At 42.2% G+C, this 16333-nt stretch overlaps 1 protein-coding gene across 1 annotated transcript in view; it reads left to right on the top strand.

Moving 5' to 3' along the window:
• Positions 1–16333, top strand: part of plxnb2b (plexin b2b) — a 128207-nt gene that overhangs the window by 64138 nt on the left and 47736 nt on the right. The gene's annotated exons all lie outside the window — the stretch shown is intronic.

Raw genomic sequence — 16333 nt, 5'->3', positions numbered from 1 at the left:
AGACAGAAGCATAGACTTCGCTTGCAGACCCTATCTCAGATTCAAACGTAAAGCTTGTCATGTCGGCAGCATGTGAGTGTGTGTTGGAAAGGTGTCCACTTCTTTTTACAGGAGAGAATGAATGCGTCTGCATTAACCACCTGCCAACATAGATACACACTTTGATGTTTGGCCTCGGTGACCCCGCCACATCTGACGTCTGGATGTGGCAGAATGTCAGCGCACTCACCTGACATAAAAGACACAGAGGCACCTTTAGAGACAAGGTGCAGATGCTATCTCTGACACGCCTCAGCTACGCCACACGACTAGCCCCTGATGCCATCACGCTGCTTATCAGACCATCTGCAACCTGATTAAAGCAGCTTATTTTTAGGTGGTGGTGGGGCTAATTCCCTCTGACCTTTGTGCATCTGCTTTTGATTAGAAACGGTGATCACATGAGGGCTAAGCAATTAATCAAAAAACATAATCAAAATGAAACATAATCCTCGCTATTCATCAGGTGAGAAGTACAGGCGTAGATGTGCATCACATCATACTTTTAATCTTTTTCACCTGTGGTTGAAGATGTACACAACTTGTGAATTTTTGTGAATTCAAAAAAAAAATAGTACATACATCAATCAATCAGTCATTATTTGTATAGCGCCAATTCATAACGACTGTTATCCCAAGACGCATTACAAAAGAGCATGTGGGATAACGATGGTGGTGGCTGGGCGTCGGGCAGTGGTAAATGGTAAATGGATTTGAGCTTATATAGCGCTTTTCTAGTCTTCCGACTATGTCACGCTTACCCATTCACACACACTGATGGTAGTGGTCGCTATGTGGTATCGTCCATCAGAGGTAACTAATCCCATTCATACACCGCCACAGAAGCAGCGGGAACAATTTGGGGTTAAGTGTCTCGCCGAAGGACACATCGGACATGTTGCCCAGTTGGGGATCGATCACCTCGCTGAAGGTTGGGGGAGCTCCATATACTTGAGAGCCTGGCTTCTGCTGCCGGGACAAGGCCTACGTTTGGCCATTAATGGTAAATTAACTGCACTGAGATAGTGCCAACCTGGTCTCCAGGAGTAATGCAGGATTCGGTACCTGTGCTCAAAAACCCTTAAGACAACCAATTCTCAAGATTATTCTATAACCAGCTCTCCCTGCTGAGTGACAGCTGCCCTGTATATGTTTTTTCTTATCATTACTGGTGTATTAATGTCAGAGCATCGTTTCAAAAAGGGTCAAGGGTCAGTGATTTATAGACTATAGATTGTGACTATAGTTACTTTCTGAAATGTTACGCTACCATTTGCATACCAGTCTGTATAAAGAACTGACTTTTATTTTTTAAATGCCATCATTCAATGGTTTGAAAAATATTATGAGCAGAATGACAGATCCTTGTATGGAATCAAAATCCATTGAACAGTAAAAGTTTTGTTACCGGGGATAATATACATATACCCATTCTCTCTCTCTCTCTCTCTCTCTCTCTCTATTTCTCTCTCTCTCCCTCTCTCTCTCTCTCTCTCTCTCTTTCTCTCTCTCTCTTTCTCTCTTTGTCTTTCTCTCTCTCTCTGTGACTATGTGAAATGGCTCCTGCCAATTAAACTTCTCACTTAGACGTACAGTCCGTTTTTCCTGGATTACAGGTAGTGTTAGTGGTTGGTCTGTGTGTGTGTCTACGTGCTGCTCATGCCAATAGACATCTATCAACAATCAGTGCAGCTCCAGCTCTCCCACCAGCCACCATGGGAAAACAGCAATCATGGCCCGGAGAAAAGGCTGCAGTCTGGCGTGAACTGGAACTCTGTCATTTATTTTTAAATTTACCAACACTGTTCATTTTTGCCTGCGTGCGTGCGTGCGTGCGTGCGTGCGTGCGTGCGTGCGTGCGTGCGTGCGTGCGTGTGTGTGTGTGTCAGAGAGATTAAGAGAATGAAGATCTGAAGTTCCGCATGGGTCCATCTAGTTGTCAAAATTGATCAGCAACAATTCAGATAGTCATTCCATTCATTTTCTATTTAAGCATTCTCTTTATTCAGTTCCTCAAATGTGACAGTTTTTCCACTTTTCAGTCGTGTTATATGATTAAATATTTAACATTTATGAGGGTTGGATTGTGGCTGAGTAAAACAGGCAATTTGAAGACATAATTTTGGGGCTCTGAATTTTTTTTGCAGTTTTTTATCAAATTTCACATAAAGACAGCTAATTGCCTAATCAAGAAAAAAAATCAGGGGATTAAGAGATTAAGAGATTATGAAATGGTGATTAGTTGCAGCCCCACTATCAAGTATTCAGGCGATGCAGTGAAGGGGTTGGAAAAGTAATGTACAATTTTTATTATATTTTATGGGATAACTATATTTGCAGTTTCTCAGAGCCCCCTGGTAGTGTCTTTACATTGCAGCTTTGTCAGACCAAAATTACAAAACTGTTCAATGATATTACTCAAAGAACAAACAGCAAATCTCACATTTGAGAAAGAAGAATCAGAAAAGGCTAAACCCTTTGTAATTCACAAGTGACTTAAATGTTTCATTGATAATACAATCTCTCATTTTTCTTTTTAATAAAGTCCATTTATATTGGCCAAAATGTATCTACAGTCTGTACAACATAGATACCCGTAGATAAGATTAGAAAAAGCTCCAGCCTCAGAAAACATTTAATCCCGGAAAAGGAAGAAAAATCAATTTTCAATCTAATAGATGGATTGACCAACCATATAAGCGCTTTCTCATGCACACCACACATCCTTTTCATATTTCTACCCTTTCGTTGCAGGCAAACCAACACACTGCCTTACTCTGGCAAACATTTGTTGGCTAAACTTTGGTCCCAGACCTTCATCAGGCTTGCCTGATTTTCATGGACTCGATCCTCTCCTGCTCACCTGTCTTATGCAATAGGTGTGCAAAGTTGTTTTTTTCTTTCCTTTGAGTCACATACAATACTAGAAAGGCAGTTAAATGCTATTTTTTTCACAAGTGTGGCTTTTGGCTAGTAGGTCAGGAAATACACTCTCCCTACCTTCCTGTCAAATCACACTTAAATGTCCCTCCAGGCTCCCCTACAGTTAAGGCAGGCAAAGATAATGAGTAATGGTTAATCTTGTATCAGTCTTAATATTTGCGAGAAGTTTTTAGTATACAGGAAAAACGTGCTCCACAAACATTGTGCGTGATGGCTCCAGTGTAAGAGTATCTGTAGACACACTGATGACATGATCTCCTGTCTTACCTCTAGCGTAGATAATAACACATTCTTTCCTCACACACTTGTGCACACAGACGCCCCTCCACCTGTCAGACAGCGGGAACACTTTGGTCGTAGCTGGGACACAGCGAGGGGGTGGAAGGGTGGCGGTGGATGGCAGCCCTGAGTGGCAGCCCCACTGATCATATTCACGATTTCAAACTTAATTAACCTAGGGGACGCGCCACACATCCTCCAACCCGTCACCGCTGAATGCCGGCTCGCTACCTCCTGTGAGATCTGAGGTGACAACGGGATGAGGAAGACGAGGAAAGGCTGTGAGGCAACACAGATGGTTACTTTTACCTGCAGCATCACATAACTCAGCCTTTTTTTTTTTCTCTAAGAAAAATTTTCAGTTTGTCACAACTTGATATGTATTTTCTATACCTGCTATCATCTCTATCTGATGTGACGACGCTGTACTCACTGAAAAAGCAACATCTCTCTTCAAGTCAGACAGGGTGACAAGCCAGCAGTCAGAGGATGAGACAGGCTGTAAACTGTTACCCCCAAACACTTTATTGGGAGTTAAAAGCCAAAGTGAGAAGCCGAAGTGGTGGTAATGGTCCCTCATTGCACAGGAAAACTGTTATGGGTCAAAGTTGGACCAGAAAGTCAGTCTACAAACTCGGTTTATAAAAGGTGTTTACAACAAACGCTTCTGATAATAATTTCATTTTCTCTTTTTGCTACAGAAAAGTTTGGCTAACCTGAGGATGGTTTGAACAGTCTGATTGACTTTTTCAGTGTTTTACCCTATTGAAATATCTTTCTGAGATTTAAATATGGAAATTTCAGATTTTCCTGTCAATTGATGCTATTGATATTCATTGTGAATTTTTTTTTTTTTTTTTATCTTTTTGATGAACAAGAACTGTAGAATTTTTTTTTTTTTTGATTTACCTAGTGAATGCTTTTATTTCTTTTAATTTCTTCAATGACTTTACGAGTTACAGAATAACTGGAACTCTGAACAAACTCTTTTCATGAGCCCATGAGTTATACGATATATGAATGATAACTAAATCTCAGCAGCATTTAGCAGCGCAACCAACTGGCAAACAAAACCTCAGTTGCCCCGCCGCGTCCTAGCTCCCTGGATGCCTGACTCAGGCTGTCTGCCTCTCTGTCCGTCTGCGCTCTGACAACGAGGAAGTGCAGACTCAACCATCTCGACAGCAGGAGGGGGAGGCGTTTTTGCCCACAAGGGCCCGAGCTGTATTCCCACAACCAGCAAGGAATTTATAAATACCTCAGCTTTGCTGTTTTCTCAGGCAAAGAGGGAGAGAGGAGAGACAGAAGATTGATCTGTGACAGCACTCTCTCTTCATTTCAGTCCATCTCTCTCTTTCCTTTTTTCTTCTTAAGTTTTTCCCTTCTCTCGCTTTTCTTGCAGACTACTGTTAAAAAAAAAACTTTGTCATGTTTCCTATTCATGTTTCCTCCTCCCTCTCTTGTCCCTCCTCCTCCATCCTGTCTCTCTCTCTCTGGCCATCTCGTTTAAGTCAGTGACATTTGATGTGAAGTGGTGCAGGCCCGAGAGCTCGCAACCACTGACTCATAAAAACACACATGCGCACCGAGGACTTGATGTGGAGGGAAAGGTCAGGCCTACTCTCCGAGGGCCTAATCACCCACTCTCATTGAGTGGCTTGCTCACTCAGTCACACTTGATTGAGCGTGTGTGTGCGCGTGAGAAACGCGATCACGGGTGCAACTCTGTGGGCGAGTGTGCAAGGGATAGATGGGGCCTGGAGAGCTGTGTGTGTGTGTGTGTGTGTGTGTGTGAAAGTGTGTTTAACATGTGTGTTGAACGTGTGCATTCCTGACATGTGAACGTACGATTAGCAGATGACCGCTTAGGGTCAGGAGACACACACACATGGAAACACAGAAAAAAAAAACACACACACACACACACACACACAATCCTCTTGCCTGAACATGTGGTGTAATCAGCGGCCTTATCAGGGGAACTCTGGGGCTGTAACAGGCTCATTAACTTCTCCCTGAGCCCCCTTTTTTAGAAGGGGAATTGGCCAAGACGAGTAGGCCACACTTCCCTCGCCCACTCTCAATACACTCCATTCTCCACTCACTTTTTTTGCGTTAAGTGATTGCGCACGTGTGTGTGCATGTATGCATGACGTTGCTCTTTACCTCAGACCCCCTCCTCCCTCATGCTTCTGTGCTTATTCCCTCATTAGTGAGCCTTCGGTTTTACTCGTTCTAGCTGAGTTTAAAGCAGCCGCCAGCAGAGCAGGGCAGCAGGGATTAAGTATTAAAGAGCCTCAGCTGCTCTGGGGCTCCTGTAGCTCAGCGTTTGGCCATCGAGGCCTGATAATGGTGTTTGTTTAGCCATTAGTCAGGCCCTGCTTAGCAGCTCTCTCCCCCTATGGCTACAGAAATACTGATAGATGATGGATGGAGATTGTAGGGGTCGGCTGGATGGAGGGGCGAGTGTTGTGGAGAGGTTTCGATAGCATCAAGACAACTGAGGAGAAGTGGTGGAGGTGCAAATGTGTTTTTTTCATTAACATTTTGTGAGAGTGAGAGAGAGAGAAGTGAGAAGGTGCTCTTGTGTTATGAGTTGAGGCATACATGCAAGTAATCAGAGTCTACCCCTCCTGTGATTAGTTCTCGTCCTCAGACTAATTAAAAAAGTAGCCCAGTCTATTTCTTCTTGCACGACCGGCGGAAAGAGCCCCTTCTCCATGAAAGCTATTTAATTTTATGAGGTATTTTTGTGCAGCTAATTTAGCCATTACCTTTTAAGCACTGAACATGACCTTTTCTCCGTATGCTGAGGAGACCTGGACAATCTGTCGGCCATTACTTGATAGCTGTAAGTCATTACAGAGAGCTAGAATCTTTGCGTGCCTCAGACGATGCTCATACGTGCTCAGACGTATCCGCTCCATACAGCGCTCAGCCACCGTCCACACTCTTGAGTCAATCTGACAAGTGACAGACACCTGCCAGAGCACACAAAGGACCTGTTGAGACTCAGTCAGGAACATGTGTTGTGCTTCCTCATTTTCCTTTCTTAGTGCCTCGATCAGCCTTCATCTCTCCTCTATCTTTTTCTCGAGGTACCTCTGTCGCTCATTCAGATCCCAGAAGTCTGGATGGAACCAGAGAAGTTCCGTCTCTCACAGCTTGTGCTCTTGTCACTCACTCTTCCACCCGTGTTTAAAGGCCAAACATTTTTAGTAAAAACACAGCTGATGATATTGTTCTTTTGTGTTTTATGGCAAAAACTGAAAAATATACCTACAAATACCCGTAGAGCTCTGTCATCAATTTGTTGTACCACATTTGTTAAATGCAGGCAAATGGGCTAGACAACACCATGACTTGTGAAAGTAAGACTTAGTCTAAAAAATAAAGTAGGTGGCTTGAATAAAGATATATATTATCATCTAATACATGTTTTAACTTTGCTGGGCTCTCCTTCATTACCTCCGCATAAACAGCCAGGTCAAAAGCGTTTTAAAATAAATTGATTGAATGTGCTTAACAACTAATTGATTGGGTAATTAGCCTATAAATTAAACCTATTAATAAAACAATGCCAGCGCCATTGACCTAGTAATATACCAGAAGATCTTTATTAAAAACATAATGGCATTGCTCTTGATAATCTGTATAATCTGTGACTCTTTCATTTGAACCACCAGTGTGCAGACTAGGCTACGTTAGTTCAAACTCATGTCTCTGAGGTGCAACAAAATAATCATACAACTTAAATTAGAACCTATAGTTTCTACACCTAAACTTAAGACATCATTTACACATAGCTGGTGCTACAGGCCACAGAACAGCAATGCAAACTCTTATATCTTTATTGAATTTACAGTTAAGTGTTTAAGTCTCCTATTGCAAGAAATGAATTCAAATGTAAATATTTTTGTATCCTTTTTTCATATAAAAGGATATCCATGGGCCGATCATTGAAGCGGGTCTTGTTAAAGTGTGTCCTCAAGCTTGACTCGTGTTTTAAGAGGAGCTATTTGCTGTAACTATATTTGTAACAAACAGCAGAGGAGTGCGTTGACATGTGTGCAGCTTCCTGTCTTGTTGTCACAGTCTGTGTGCTTACACACCTTAGTAACTGGGTTGCATTCTGCTTCTCCACCAAGAGCTGGTTTCTACATTGTCATGTCAACAGGATACCTGTAATCCACAGTGGATTGAAAAACCTGATTTCCCCAGTTACTTATTTCCTGGCAAACGCTGATTTCTCCTTACCTTGTTTTTTTTTTTTTTTTTTTACCAGTGTGTATTCACAAGGCAAAAATTGAAATGGGGAAATTGAAAGCAGAGCAGATGGGAGGTGAATACTTACACAGACAAATGTGTCCTTGTGTATTTAGATGATACCATTTAAAGTCTGTATCAAACTAAAACTAACACAAATTAAACTCTAAAATAATGAATATATCTTTTTTTTTAAATGTTCTCTCTACTATCATTACAGTTGAATTAAATGAGAAATCCCTCTAAAATAAGGCCATGGGAAGTGAAAGAAAATCAGATAGCAGAGCTGCTGTATGTATACAGGTTACTAGTGCACGTACAGTTGTTCCCTGATTATCCACATGACCTGATTTCTCTGAAAGAAAAAAATGCACACACTTTCTCTATTGTCACATTTGGGTTGCCAAGTTTTCTTCCAAGCACAGAAACCAAACCTATGCTCGTGAACACGTCTGGCATCTCAGCTATAGACAACGACATGTCACAGATGGAAAAACAAATTGTCAGTTTTTCATCCGTGTTTGTGCGTCGATAAAACAAATGAGATGCAATGTGTAGATTACAGAGCTTTGGAGGTGATGGAGGATGTTTTTACCCACATTGCTTCTTTTAATATTTATGTCAAGCTTGGCTAAACAGTTTCTGAATTCACCTCTGTTGAACACACAGACAAAAGACTGATATAATTTCTCATGTTAGTCTTGGAAAAAAACTCAAAATGCTTACATGACTTTTAAACTGTTTATTTGAGACCAAAGCTGCTGTAAACCCTCATTTGTTACATTTTTATTGACCACTGTCTCGGAAGTTTTCATGTGATTTCCTATAAGGACGCTCCTCTGGATCAGTATTCCCCTTGAAACCAAACCAAAGCCGGCACTGAGACTAAACCACATTACAAGATACCTTCATGGCTCATTGGCGTTTATGCTGGTGAAGTGAAATCATTATAACCAATAAGGTGTGTAATGGATTCTTTCCCAGCAGTCACTCTGCCTGCCTGACTTCTTAATTGTGGCTGTGTGTTGGAACGTGAGAGGATGGAAGAAGAGCGAGTGTGCGTTGGGATCGCCTTGGGGTTGTGTTCAGATTAGAGAAACTGCCCTCAGAGAAGAGGAAGCTGGATTTAAATGTCTCAGTGTGAGCAAGCATCCAGCACTGCTGAAGTGCCCCTGAGCAAGACAATGAATCATTACCTGTTCTTTAAAAAGAGAGTGTGAACCCTGATGGGAGCGGGAAGAAAAAAGCAAATTCCCCGCAGCCATCAATCAATTTGTCACAAAGAAATTAGTTTTGAAAAGAGCAGTCCGTTAAGCGACTGCCTGTTGGACAGAGAATTAATCAACAACCGTTTTGATAATCATGTGAGTAATTTTTCGAGCAAAAAAAGGCAACATTTGCCTTTTTCAGTTTTTTAAAAGTCGGGTTCTGAAGGATAAATTTGAATAATTTGGGGTTTTAGACTGATTGCTGTACAAAACAAACAACTTCAGGACCCCACTTTTGGACTTGGAAGTGCATATTTCAAAGTTGTCAGACAGTCTTTAGGCTAAACAATTAACTGATTTAATTGGGAAATCTTGCATTTTAATATTGCTGGAGCCCGAGTTGTGGATGTGGGCAACATTTTTCATGTTGCAGTTACAGTGTTGGATCTCAGCTGCGTCTCTGCGAGTGAGTCAAGTTGATTAGTGGCATTGTGTATGCATGCCTGCCCCTACAACTGTTTGTGTGTATTAGCGACCGTCTGGATGTGGCGGCAATGTCGGAGAAGCCATTGGCTTCTGAAAGTAGCTCTTCTCCGCCAGGCCTGGCCGTTTAATCAGGTTCCCCACATCCGCCAGCTGTGTCCACACAGCAAACAGCCACTCTGTTTCGCTGGAGAGCTGCAACGTCCAGCTGGGGGGCGGCGGGGTGGGAGGGGTGAGCGGTTAACATTGGAAGATTAGCCCAAGCTGCTGCTGCCCAGACGGAGAGAGGCTGCATTTGTGTGTTTGTTTGTGAGACAAACAGAGATGGAGAGATTACAAGAGGCAGAGAGGTCGGCTGTGGAGAAAGGTAGTACGCGGAAAAGTGCAGTAAAGAGCGTATCGGTTTGTGTGCGAGTGTTCTTCCACATGCAAGTTTAAATGTGTAGTTTCTGTGTCTGTGTGTGTGTGTGACGGGTTTTGCATTCTTGCTTCTTGAGTGTCCAGCTGGCAGAGGGGAGATAGCAGGAGCCTTGGAAGTGGTGACAGAGCGGTAAACGGACACACAAGCAGCCTATCAGTCCTAATGAGGAAAAGTGCTGTGCCTAAAAGGGTGGTGGGAGGCGGGTTAACACTTGTACCCCCCCCCTAACTTGCCTTGGTCATACATCAATATAGACAAAACACACACAAGAGGGCATACACATGTTCTTAGAGACGAGCTAAGTATTCACACTCTCCCCGGGTCACGGGCCAACTTTAAAGGTGTTAGCACATTTAGGCCAGAGCAGCTGGATCTGGATCCAAAAGAAATGGTCCAGACTCATCCAGCACCCCCCCCCCCCCTCCTGCGCCTGGTGTCCTGAATACAATGGCTGGGCTGGCTGCTTTGGTGAGCATGGTTCTCCCAGTCAGTCAAATTGAAATAAATGAACTGCCAACCCTGACGGCAGGGTAATTGTTCATATGGAAATTGGATTGCCGCCGTCACGGCAGCCTCCCATTGCGACGCATGAAACAATTTCTCTGTAAGGATGGGACAAGAGCGTTTGCATGTCAAAAAGAAAAAAAAAAATATCCAAGATTGGAGACATGTAGAGAAAGAGAAGTTCTCCTCGCTCTCCCACTTCATGTTTCATCTCTAACAATGACACTTTTTTTTTTCCCTTGATGGCGGCAGGCGGGAAAATAAAAGGACAAGGATCCGCCCCTCATTTAAGGCTCCTTGTATGGTGCCTAACCCACGTTGTCATGTTGCCTTGTACACAATTTATCAGCACTTTTCAGCACCTCAGAGAACACGGCGAGATTAGCTTCAGAGCATTAACCCTTCGATCACCTCTTCTCCTCCCAGTCCTGAGTCCTCTGGGGACATGGGAGTAATTTAATAGCAGTTCATTTTTATCAGAGCGTTACACTGAGAACGGTTTCAATGTAAGACACTCCCCCCCCCACCCCACCCCACCCCCACCCCCACATAAGTGTCAGACCCTGGCATCTGTCAAAGCCAGCTCCTCTGATAAAGAAAGTGCTGAATATGAACGATCACGGTATGGGGTGATATCCTATTATGTTTTCGGGGTAGGGTGTCTATTTTTTATTTATTATATCAGTTTCCTTTCTGTGTCTGTTTTAATGAGTGAGAGGAGCACTCACGCTGCTTGAAAACTTGCCAGGTCAGCAGTTTGCAGAAGTGTTTGTGTGTGTGGGATCTAATCTTTGCACACATATTCAACCCCCAACCTCTCCTCTCAATATTTCCCCCGTCTTCTCTTCCTGACATGCTCGCACACTTCCTCCTGGTGGGCGTCTCCCTTTGAAAAAATAAAAAAGGCGGAGGGAATGGCCAAAGGCGTCTTGGTTGCCATGTTGGGTTTTAGTGCCCCTGTGTCAAAGATACACAGCGAGGCAGTTCGAGAAGAACAGTGTCTCTGTGTGGTCAGAGCGGGATTACCTTGTCAGCACTTCAAGCTGCGCCGGAGCACGTATCTGTGTGTGCACATGTATCTCTAAGCCGAATCTGTGTGTGTGCTTGTGTGCACACCTGCCATTTTTCAATTATCTTTCATTTTCCTCTGCTGAGAGCTTCTTTTCCTGCCCAGACATGTCCTAACCCGTGGAGGTAGGCTAAAAGAGATGGCACTAAAGTGCTCAAAAAGAGGGGTGTGTGTGATGAACAGCAAGCCGACACACCTCCGTGTGCTATTTTCAAACCTGCGTGTGCATGTTTGTACCTCAGCAGTTTTTCTTCGAGTTTATTTTTCCCCCAACAAGACATGATAAACGGAGATGGAATTTACAAATAACTGTGCTACATCAAATCATGTAGCTGAATCACTGAGAATATCAATCATAAGGGAGCTGATGATTACTCTGTTTTCCAGTTTCTATTGTTATATTGAAACTATTGAATGTGAAAGGCCTGGTTTCAATATTCCATTTCAGAGTTTTTTCCTGTGCAACAATCAGCTGATCATCGGCACCGAATGACAAAATGAAACAAGATCAACTTAGTGTCATAATGGTTGTCTAACCACCCTGTGGGTTGGCATGAGAAATGAGAAGAAAACATTTTATTAGATGTATTAGATTAAGACTCTTTTGGCAATTTCTGTTTCTCTAAACTATTCTGATCCTGACTGACAAGTTACCAACGATCATTTTTGTATTGTTACTCTCTTTGGTTCCTGTAACATGACCTTGTTACATTGAATTTTTCCAGTGAGAAAATATTGTCTTCTGGTGATTAGTAGGCCTGCACAAAATGAGGGACAAAAAGTGAGAAGCAATAACAATGATTAGATGACGTGCAAAGATTACAAATATTGAATTTTTTTTTCCTCCCTCACAGCTCGACCACAAGCACATACCGGTATAACATTAATGTTTTAGATCAAACATCATATGAAATAGTGTTATTCTTGGAATTTCACAGCTCTTATTGCTAAGCTGCGCCAAATGATCTGGGATCACTCAGAAGAGCCAGAATTCCCATCACTACTAATCTGAGATAAACTGAAGGTTGGCTGAGGCATCATTCCATTGGCAAATCGTCCTAATTAGGATACTCAAAAAACAAGACAGCGTTCTTTGTGCAGCAGATGATTTCAGATGACTGACTAAAGGTTTGATCTATTGCCATCCAACCTCAGCCAACGTATAAAAGTCAGATTTATTATGAGATAAGGAAGAACAGAACTGAATCAGTGAGCAAAAATTAGAAAAAATATTTTTTCTTCAAGAGCCCTTTACTTGCTACAAAGTGATCACATCATTATCGTTTATGTTGTGCAGCCCTTTACCAAGCTCTAATGAGGAAGTAATGTAAATGTTCGTCCTAATGAGTCTGTGTTAAACATCTCCTTGTTGCTTTTTGCTGTAACTACAAAGTGAAAAGTGTGCACATGAATTAGTTGGTTTCAAATTTGAGGTCAGTTTAGCGGTGGCAATCAGGCCGGCTTTAATTCCTCAATTGTTTGTTTCACAGGATCACATTTTTCAGATGTGCCAGCTTCATTAGCACACGATGCGTTTCATTATTATTTATTCCAGGCCATCGGAGGCTTCATTAGCTGCAGGCTGATGCAGCACGCAGCCTCTAAATTTAGCAGCTTTTTATTTATTCAGGATAACCGCGTGTAGGATGGTGTGCCCGGTCGCTGTGTTTGCTCACAACAGCTTCGAGACGTGATGAGAAAAAGAGTGGTGGGCTGGTCTGGGCGAGAAATGGGCCTCATTCCACCTGTGACACCCCCACCAGACGTCTGCCTTTTTCCGCAGCTCTTTGAAGCCTCTTTAATTCCAGCGTGCAAGATTAAGCCCATGAAAAAAGGATGAAAAGTGATAGAGCAACAGAAGGAGACATCCTAGGAGAGAACAGGCTCCTTTGAAATAAGTTTCGAATTTGGTTCGCACTGACCCACAATGCAGCATCTGAGGGAATTTTTCTTCCCCTTCTGATCAGGGGCTGGCTATAGGATTTGCTAGAGCAAGAAAAGGACTCTTTGAAGCCACGGGTGTAAGTGGAACTGGAGTTTTTGAAACCTAAATGAACGCCCCGAAGACATTGTCCTTGCATTGTACATTTGAGTCTGAGAAAGTTGCTTTGTCACAGCGTGTTTGATTGAAAGTCGAGGGAATCGAGTCATTTTCTGTCATAGAATCGTTCACATAATCCACCTTTTGTGCAGCCTTTCTGTGCGGTCCGTATCACGGCCCAGTGAACTGATAGAAATGTGTATATTACAGTTTTAGTGGAGGGTACATTTGGTGAGGCTGTCATGCTTCAATTACTGTCCATATTTACAATCACAGCCAATATTTAGACAGCATGGCCTTCTAACTTGTGTGCAGAAAAAAAGCATCAAGCAAACAGCTGTTGTTTCATTTCAGGACATTTTGTAGAAGCAGAGACCCACTATAGGTTTAATTTTTTGTGTACAAGAGCCGCTAATGAAGTTACAAACCACTCAATTTACCGACCATATGTTTGAAACGGTGGAAAAAATGTACAATAACGGTCACGTGGCATTGCAGACTACCTGAACCTGAGAGGCCAACACCATCAGAGCCGTCGCCAGAGAGTTGATTTGTACCACCGCCAAGCTGTTTGAGTGAACTGAGAATAAGTGACTGTTAAAAGTTGACAAATTGAGAGTTAATGAGGGCAAAATCAGCTTTTGTTAAGACTTTCAGAATCCGAAAACATCGGAAAAGATAGAAATTTCAAAGAAGACATGAACACAAAAGGCAGAATTTAGTGTTTAACAGATCAGTTATTACAGAAACTGCATTCTAGCGTTTATTTATGTTCTGCCTACACAGGCTTTTTCTTGGGTGTTTGTCACTGATGGCATCAAAAAAAGCCATCTGCCTTCCGTTCTATGTTTACATGTTTTTCCCAAAAGGCAGATACGCCCTCAATACATCCTAAGTAAGGCTAACTGATGCTTGTTTATTGTTTGGAGCAAACTTTTCTCGACTACTTTTGTCAAGGTTTAATTTTAGTTTTCATATTTAAGACTCTTCCTCTGTCTCGCTGCGAATACTTTTGCAAGTTGTCACCACTCTTTGACACTGCAGCCTGACTTATCTTGTTGTTTATGCTGTCAACATCTTGAGCAGGCACAAGCGTTTCTGCAAATCCTGCAGTTTTTTTTGTTTTTTTTGATGCTTCTCAAAACTCAAGACATAAAAAAGTGAGTTATTGTGGCGCCTCTAAATGCTGACACATGCTTGTGACCATCATTCAACTTTGCCAGTGGATCTGTCTGTTTAATTGATGTTTCGTTACTTCAGAGCTGGAATAGTTGTTTTAAGTAATTACACATTTATTTCTCAACCCGTGTGTTTGTGTGTGTGTGTGTGTGTGTATTATTGTTAAATCTTGAAAAATGCTGACTACCCTACTCTCTTAATTAAAGCTGTAAAAACCAACTGCACATTTCTGTCCTGAAAAGAGCACACACAGATTTTATTGCATCATTTCATTTTTAATTGAAATATTTAAGGCTATGAATTGAAAAGGGCACGATTAGTTTACGCAGTGCAATTGGATGTTGGAGGGGAGTTGGAAGGACTGCGAGAGAAAAATAAAATCATCAAATCGAGTAGTGGGCACTTAACTGCAAATGGGAGCCGGAGAAATGAACAGAATCCCCCCTGGGCTAATGCCTAATCAGTGGTCTCCCCACTTAGTCCAACGAGGGAAGGCGGGTTAAAATAATAAAACACAGCTCTGGCAAAGCAACTTCCTGGAAGTTTCATCAGGGGTTTTCAATTTGACAAATGTGCCTTTGGACTTGACTGCTGAGGTGGAACGATGGATGGATGGATGGAGGGGGGGCTATTTAATGTGTGTGAGCTCCAAACTAACATGCAAACACACACACACACACATTTGCTGTGTGGGCAATAGCTGCTTGAAAGCCACCTGCAGCTCCACATTAACCACAGCCTGGGCAAACAGCAAGCGAGAGTGCACTCCACATGCACCTGGTGAACATGATGCTGTCTGTATTTCACTGGAACATTGTTTGATCATGTTTCTGAGACTACTCCTGTGTCTTGTGCTTGAAGGTGTTGTAGAAGGAGACAGATTAAAATAAAAGAGAAGCAAACGTGCAAATGAGGCTGGAACAGATCCAAGCTTTTTAAAGAGGGTTTTATTGTGTTCTAGTTTGAGATGTAGCTTTCGGCCTTAATCTTTCTTCCTCCACACTGAGCAGAATTATTTCTTCACGAGCGATCATCTTTGATATTAAGTCAATTAGATGCATAATAACCCAGCGTTTATAGAAGTGGAGCAGGACGTTAGGTCATACACAAACTGCTGCATGGCATACTGGATTCTAGATATATCCTAACAGTGTAAATATTGAGTCTGATATGCTTCATAGGAAGTATTCTTAAAGGTCTGTATCACCACATAACAATGAAAACAAACAGATTTTCCGCACTTGCCCCTGTTTTTTTGTCTCAGGTTTAAAAATATTTGAATCAAGGGAGATTTATTTTCTGGTGCTAAAAGAATACAAAAAGCTTACAAAGCACTGAGCTCGAGGTGGTTAAAGGCATTTCAGAGGCAGATACTTTTCATCTTTAATCAATCAAATGAAATTTCTCAAAGGGTATATTTTGAAAAGCTCTCGTGTTAAATTAAGCAAAGTTTGACTTCTTAAGACGCATAATTATCAACTTTCCTGCCGAGAGTTAGATGAGGAGATCAATATAACTCATATCTTTGCTGTAAATGTGAATCTGGGGCAAGGAGACGGGTAGCTTAGCTGAAACAAAGACTGTGGGAAGTAGGTCTGCCTCTGTCCAGATGTAAGAGTATCTGCCTCTAAAGCTTACTCATCAACATGTAATTATGTCTCATTGTTTGATCGTCACATTAATCAAAGAGAAAACAATCAGCCCCGGACCCTTACTTTAATAAAAATCGTAAAAAAAAAGTATTTCCTTAATTGTCAAAATATTCCTTTGAATTCTCGTGGTTCGGCGTTCCGTCTGCAGGCTTTTCCCTGATGATCATGAGATTGCATGTTAAGTGTGTGTTCAGGAGCGCATGTTAACCACTTACCTACTCTGCACTGCTGATGTTAATGTACACGTCT

The sequence above is a fragment of the Labrus mixtus genome, chromosome 4 (assembly GCF_963584025.1).
Source record: "Labrus mixtus chromosome 4, fLabMix1.1, whole genome shotgun sequence".
Lineage (NCBI taxonomy): Eukaryota > Metazoa > Chordata > Actinopteri > Labriformes > Labridae > Labrus > Labrus mixtus.
Note: the sequence above shows the minus strand (reverse complement) of the source record. Positions and strands in the feature narration are given on the sequence as shown.